This window comes from Petaurus breviceps, unplaced genomic scaffold, assembly GCF_028583685.1.
Source record: "Petaurus breviceps papuanus isolate PSGF00001 unplaced genomic scaffold, PetGlider_PUasm1.0 131, whole genome shotgun sequence".
Lineage (NCBI taxonomy): Eukaryota > Metazoa > Chordata > Mammalia > Diprotodontia > Petauridae > Petaurus > Petaurus breviceps.
In genome coordinates, this window is record NW_027185674.1 from 5,853,509 (window position 1) to 5,860,300 (window position 6,792).

Consider the following 6,792-nt stretch of genomic DNA (forward strand, 5'->3'; position numbering starts at 1 on the left):
AGAACAGGGCCGTGTTCCTTGTGGATACCCAGTAGCTGTCTGTTGCCCTTTATATGGGAAGAAGATGCTAGATAATATAGTAGATTTCAAAGTAGTGTTTAGATTTCTAGATAGAAATAACATTTTGTGTTCAAATCTAGGCTCTTCTACTCATGTGTCCTTGGGGAAATAATGACTTTTCTTGTCCTCAGCTTCTTCATATAGTAAATTTTGGCATGGGGATGGATTAGATGATGTCTGAGGAGCCTGCTAGTTCTAAATCCTTTGATCTTTCTGGTCCACTCTCTGTAGGATGTGTGCTTGGACTCACATTTCTTCCAGTGGTAGCAAAGGACTTTTTTCCCATTGAATCATTGTTGAATATTTGAGAAGATCCTGGGCGTAGGTTTGTTAATAGAATTTGAAGCCAGAAGGAGAAAGTATCCTGGAAGAGAAAGAATGCTGTATTTGGAGTCCAAGGGCTAGGATTTAAATCCTAGCATTGTACACTGTAAGCATATAATAAATGTCTGTTGCCTGCCTGCCTTTCCCTAGATGTCCTTTCACAAATCACTTAATCTCTGTGAGTTTCACTTGATTTCCTCTCCCCTTGCAGCTCTAAATCCATGAGCTATGGAGAGTTTGAGATCTTCTTGGTTTAAACTAGATCATCTGACTTTTGAGGAAACTAAGGCCAGAGAAAGTCATTTGTCTAAAATCACACCAGCAGCAGAGCTAGGGTTCAAACCCCTAGGTGCTTAGACTCCAAATCCAGTGGTCACTGCCACTAGAGTCCCAGTTAGCTCTTCCCATCTCCAGAATGAGGGCAGGTCCAGATATCTGCTCCCCTACATTGCTTTGTGGAAGCCGATGTGAGGAGAATGTTTCTGGAAGGCCTTGCCTGCTTATAGGCAAACAGTTTTCACTGGTCCAGAAGACACACTTCTTGTCCTAAGTGTTAGTAGTTATCTTCAAAGAATATCCCAGGGTCTTCATTCCACCAAATCAAATAGGGTCCCCTCCAGGCTGGGATAGAACCCACCCACAAATAAATCACAGTCTTGCTTGTCAATGGTTTTTGTCCCCCAATTACACATGCAAGTCCTGTCCCTGACCCCCTAGATTTACCTTCTAGTTGCTTTTTATTAGTGCGGTTTGGGCATCTTGAGAACAAGATTTGAAGTAAAAACAAAAACAAACCCTCAGTTTGAGACTGGGTTCTTCTGTCCTTGATAAGTCACTTCTTTTTTTTCTTGATCTCAGTTTCACCATCTTTAAAATGGGGGGACTGAACTACATGGTTTCTCAGACCCCTCCTAGCTCTAAATCCTTTGATCCTAGCGTCTTGAATGGAATCTGACAGAACCGAGAAATTTCTCCTTGGGGTATAACAAGGACTGCATTTGAGGACTGATTTTGGAAGCTGATGAAAGAAGAGGTACATCCTTCAAGGGTGCCTCCAAAAATCGCTACTGGAGTAGTCAAATTCCTTATCTGACACAGAGAGGATGCTGGGTTTTTGAAGGATAGGCAAGTAGGGTGTAAGTTCTGTCATGTTGGAAAGGCTTCAGCTGTGGTCCCAGGAAAACTGAGTGTGCTGTTTGAGAACCAGCGGAAGTGTAATGAGGCTTCTTAGATGTTGTCTACTACGTGATGAATGATGTGGCTATGGCAACCACTATAACAAAGAAAAAAATTTAAATAGCCCTCAGCTTTTTTGGGGGGTGGGGGAGGAGGGGAGAGATATAATGGGAAAGGGGCCAGGCCTGGAGGCAGAAAGACTCATCTTCTTGAGTTCAAATCTGGCCTCAGACACTTGCTAGCTGTATGACCCTGGGCAAATCACTTAACCTTGCTGGCCTCAGTTTCCCCATCTATAAAAAGAGCTGGAGAAGGAAATGGCAAACCATGCCAGTATTTTTGCCAAGAAAACCCCAAATGGGGTCAGGAAGAGTCAGACACAACTGGAAAATGACTGAACAGCAATGATAAAGTGGGAAAGGGAGGATCAATAATAGTGAAGAAAAGAAAGGAAAGAGTGTTAGTGAAGCAATTAAAAGCACACAAATGGGAATAGAAGGAAGTTCAGAAGGGGACATGGACAAGTGGGGCAATATTGGCACCATCATGTTAAACTTAATATATATTTTACAAAATAAACCAGAATAGATCCATGATTTCACACGCAATCTGCATTTCCTGGCCTTCTTTATATATGAAAATGTTTATTTAAAAATGTTTTCCTATTGTGCAATTTTAAAAAATAACTGTTAGTCTTTGTGGTCTCTTCCTCCTTCCACACTGATGCTGCTGGGGTTTCAGAAAAAAGGGTAGAATATACTCAGAATCATATAGTTTTCAGATCATCTAGAAATGTTAATTTAAATTTAGAGGCTGTAACTTTGACATCTTTGTTCAGTGACTGATGAATTGACCTGCTGTTGGAAATATAGAAGCACATCAGTCTTCATGTTCTTGAAATATATAATACCTGATGATAAAAGGAAGAGGGAGCTAAAGGGAATGGAGGGTCACAAGTTTCTCTAGGAAAATCAGACAAAAGAATCAGTGGTATTGGTTTATCATGTGAACAAAGGCAATAGGAAACGTTCTTTCATGTGGCACTAGGTAAAGTTTTTTTTCTTTTTGGAGGGCAGTTGGGGTTAAGTGACTTGCTCAAGGTCACATGGCTAGTAAATGTGTCAAGTGTCTGATGCCAGATTTGAACTCAGGTCCTCCCGACTCCAGGGCTGGTGCTCTATTCACTACACCACCTAGCCTCCTCTAGGTCATCGTGTTTGACAGGGATCATGAACAGCATAAACAAAGAAACCATTGCCAAGATAAGTGTAGTATATGCGGTGGCATCTGCCAGTGAAGAAGGAGAAAAACGTTATGAAGAACCTGACCAAATCCTCCAGAGTCAAGATATACGTGGACACTTTTCTGACATCAATATGAAGGTTTTTAAAACCTTTTTTTTTAATGGAGTTGTGATTCAGCAATAAGCATTTATTAAGTGCCAGCTATGTTCTGGATATTGTGGTAGGTGCTGGAAGGGAGAAGACAAGAGAAGAAAACTTCCCTGCCCCTAAGGAACTCACATTCTATTTGGGAAATGCCATATGTGAACGTAACTGGCACTTTGCCAATGTGCAGAGTGTTTTGTTTGCTGCTGTATATGCAGGAAGAGTTGATGGGGAGGATGCTGAGTAGTTGTTGGCATTTATATAGGACTCACTATGCACCAGTCACTGTGCCAAGTGCTTTGTGAATATGATCTCATGTGAGTCTCACAACATGTTATCATCCCCATTTTACAGATGAGGAAACTGAGTCAAATGGTTACAGGACTTGGCCAGGGTCACACAGCTAATAAGAGTCAGAGGCCGGATTTGAACTCAGATCTTTCTGACTCCAGGCAGGGTGCTCTATCCATTGTGCCACCCAGCTGCTTGAATGCATGGTGGCACTGTATACCTCCACGGGGGGCAGAGGTACCAGAGTTTCTAGGAAAGACACACATAGTTCTTTTTGGGACCAGTTCTAAGGAGGAGAGAGAAAGATTTTGGAAGCTGCAAATGTGTAGGAGAAACCAGCTTTTTATCATGTGCCTGATCTCTAGCTTTCTCCCCTCGGGATTCTGGCAACTTTCTCTATGGGTAAAGCTGGGACCTCACTCCTGGTTTTAGGTGAGACCTTGTCTTGCTCCCAGAAAAGTGCTTGTATATTTTCTGGTAGGTTCAAATCTGTAGAACATCTCCATTTCTAGTTTGTTTGCTTAGTTACGTGGATTTACTTGTCCTATTCATGGTGCTCTTTTACAGAACCAACATTTTGTGGGAAGGAGCCATGACAGAGCTAGTATCTACTAGGATTTCCCCACAACCTAGGTTGGGCACACCCCTTCCTCCTTAACCTTCTGTTACATGGAATAATTTTCCCTAAATGAGACAAAGCAGTCCTGAAACCTGACTGGTCCCTGTTTCTCTGATACAACTAAGGGCACAAAAAGTCCCACCCACATTCAGTTGAGACTCCTGCAAGTTGGTGGATTTCTGAAGATCATGTGAGTCACCGGGTCCTTTACCATACTTTGCCCAGATGACCAGACACTTTTCCCTGAGGAGACAAGGAGGGCCCAGTCCCAAAACTAGGTGCTGCTTTATCCTTGTTGTATATCCTTGTTGGATTAGGGCAAAGTAAACTTCCTTTTGTTAACTGTTCAATTACTTTTGATTGCCTCATTTCATCCCAATATTGAATCTGAACTAAGAAAGCAATGGCATTAAAGACTGAAATCTACAATACAGACCAAGCTACAGGGTATAAATTTAAGACATCCCTCCACCCCTTAAGAATGACCAGGGAACAGGTGCGGACAGTGCCACGAAAACCTAGAGAGGAAAGTCTATCCAAGAGAAGGGCTGATGAGTACTGTCAAAAGTTGGCAAGATATTCAGAAAGTTAAGAACTGAAAGAAAGCCTTTTGATTTGGACCATCACTGGTCGTCGTCACTGGTAACTCTGTAGAGCACACTCCAGGGCTATCAGAGAGGACACAACCTTAGATTTAGGAGCAGCCTAGGTAAACACTGATGAACTGAGGTAGAATGAGGTAAGGAGAATATTCACTGTGACTAAAATGAATGGAAACGAAAACAAGAGTGAAAGACTGCCATTCTTTCATTAACTTGGAAAAATCGTAGCTCAAGCCTGGGAAGTGGAAAATGGAACACAGTTCCTCCACTGGTAAAAAGAGACTGTGGGCTAGAGAAAGAGAACATTGTATATTCTTTCAGATTCAGTCATGATAGTAGGTTTTACTGAGCTGTTTTTCCAAATAAAATTTAGTATATGCCTTTTAAAAAACAAAACAAAACAAAAAGAATGACCAGGAAAATGGCTTTTGTTCTGAACCACAATTGTACCCCTAGACCAACAATATTTAGGGCGTCAGTCAGGTATAATTGTAGATAACCCTCTTGGAGACCGTAGAAAAGAGTAGTCAGCTTCGTGGTGCTCTGGAGGCCTTCTGGCAATGGTGCAGGTGTTTCCCCAGGCCCAAGAACCTCTTGTCGCTATGTTTAGAGAATCCATGAGTACAACTATATCTTACATGGGCACATACATCTTAAATATGCAAGTATATATTAAGTATACAAAAACAAATGCAGTATCAGATGAGGTCATGAGCAGCTGTCAGTATAAGGAAATGATTTAGGTCAAAGGCAGTGCTAGGAGCTGAATCTTGAAGGAAACTAGGCCTTCTAACAGGTAGAGGTAAGGAGGGAGAGCATTCCAGGCATGAGGGACAGACAGAGAGGAGAAATGAAGTGTTATGTGTGGGGAACCATAAAAAGGCCAGTTTTATCAGGTACTTGGAGGAGAGTATAATAATCTTGGAAATCACACAGCTAATAAGGGTCAAAGGCCAGATGTGAACTCAGAAAAGAATTCAGAAAGGTAGATTGGGGCCGCTCTATAAAAGCTAAACTCCTCAAAGCAATGAGAGGCCACTGGAATTTATGGAGTAAGGGTGTGAGTGACACTCAGGTCTAGGCTTGAGGAAAATCACTCTGGCAGTTGTGGGGGGCCTAGACTTGGTGTGAGGAGAGGCTTGCAGCATGAAGGCCAAGCGGACAACTCTTGCAGTAATCTAGGCAAGAATGAGGTCCTGAACTCAAAAGAGGCTGTGTAAGCAGAGGGAAGCGGTCACCTGTGAGATAGGCTGTGGAGGTAGAAAAGACAAGATTTAGCTGCTGACTAGGCATATGGGGTGAATGAGAGTGGAGAGCTGAGGACAAGCCTGTGTTATGAAGCTGAGAAATTGAAAGAATGGTGGTGCTTTCTGCAGAAATGGGGAAGTTTGGAAAAGGGATGGGTTTGCATGCAAACATGGTAAGTTCTCATTTAGAATTGTTGAGTTTGAAATGTCTGTGGAGCATCAAGTTTGAAATGTCCGACAGGCAGTGGTGATGAGAGTCTGATGCTCAGGGCAAAGACTGAGAATGGATGTATTGATTTTTGAGTTATCTGCTTAGAGATGATAATTAAAGATGGAAGTGGATAAAGTCATTGGAGTATAGAGAGGGGAGAGCCCAGGATAGTGCCTTGGGAAACACCTACATTTGAGTCTGTGACGTTAATGGTGATCCAGTGAAGGAGTCTAGGTTAGGAATGGTGAGACAGGTGAGAGAGAACCAGGAGAGATCAGTGCCATCAAATCTCAGAGGGGAGAGAGGAGGAAAGGACAGTCAACAGTGCAAAATGCAGCAGAGGGGTCAAATAGAATGAAGACTGAGAAAATACCAGCAGATCTGGCAACTAAGAGATCATCGATGACTTTGGAGAGAGTAGTTTCAGTCGAATGGTAAGATTAGAAGCCAGGCTGTAAAGTGTTGAGGAATGAGTGAGAGGAAAGGAGGTGGCAACAATCTATCTAGACATTTGTAGACATCTCTTTCTTGGAGATTGACTCAGAAAGGGATGAGAGGTAAAGGATGATAGATTGAGAGAATGGTAGGGTCTAGTGAAGGATTTTTAAAGATAGAGGAGATGGGTATTTTTGATGAAAGTAGGGAAGGATCCATTAGCTAGGGAGAGGTTGAAAGGGCATGTGTGTGTGTGTGTGTGTGTGTGTGTGTGTGTGTGTGAGAGAGAGAGAGAGAGAGAGAGAGACAGAGAGAGACAGAGAGAGACAGACAGACAGACACACACACACACACACACACACGGCGAAATCTCTCAACACCCACCCACCATATCAGAGCAGCGCACAAAACACTCGAACATCTCAACACCACTGAAGAA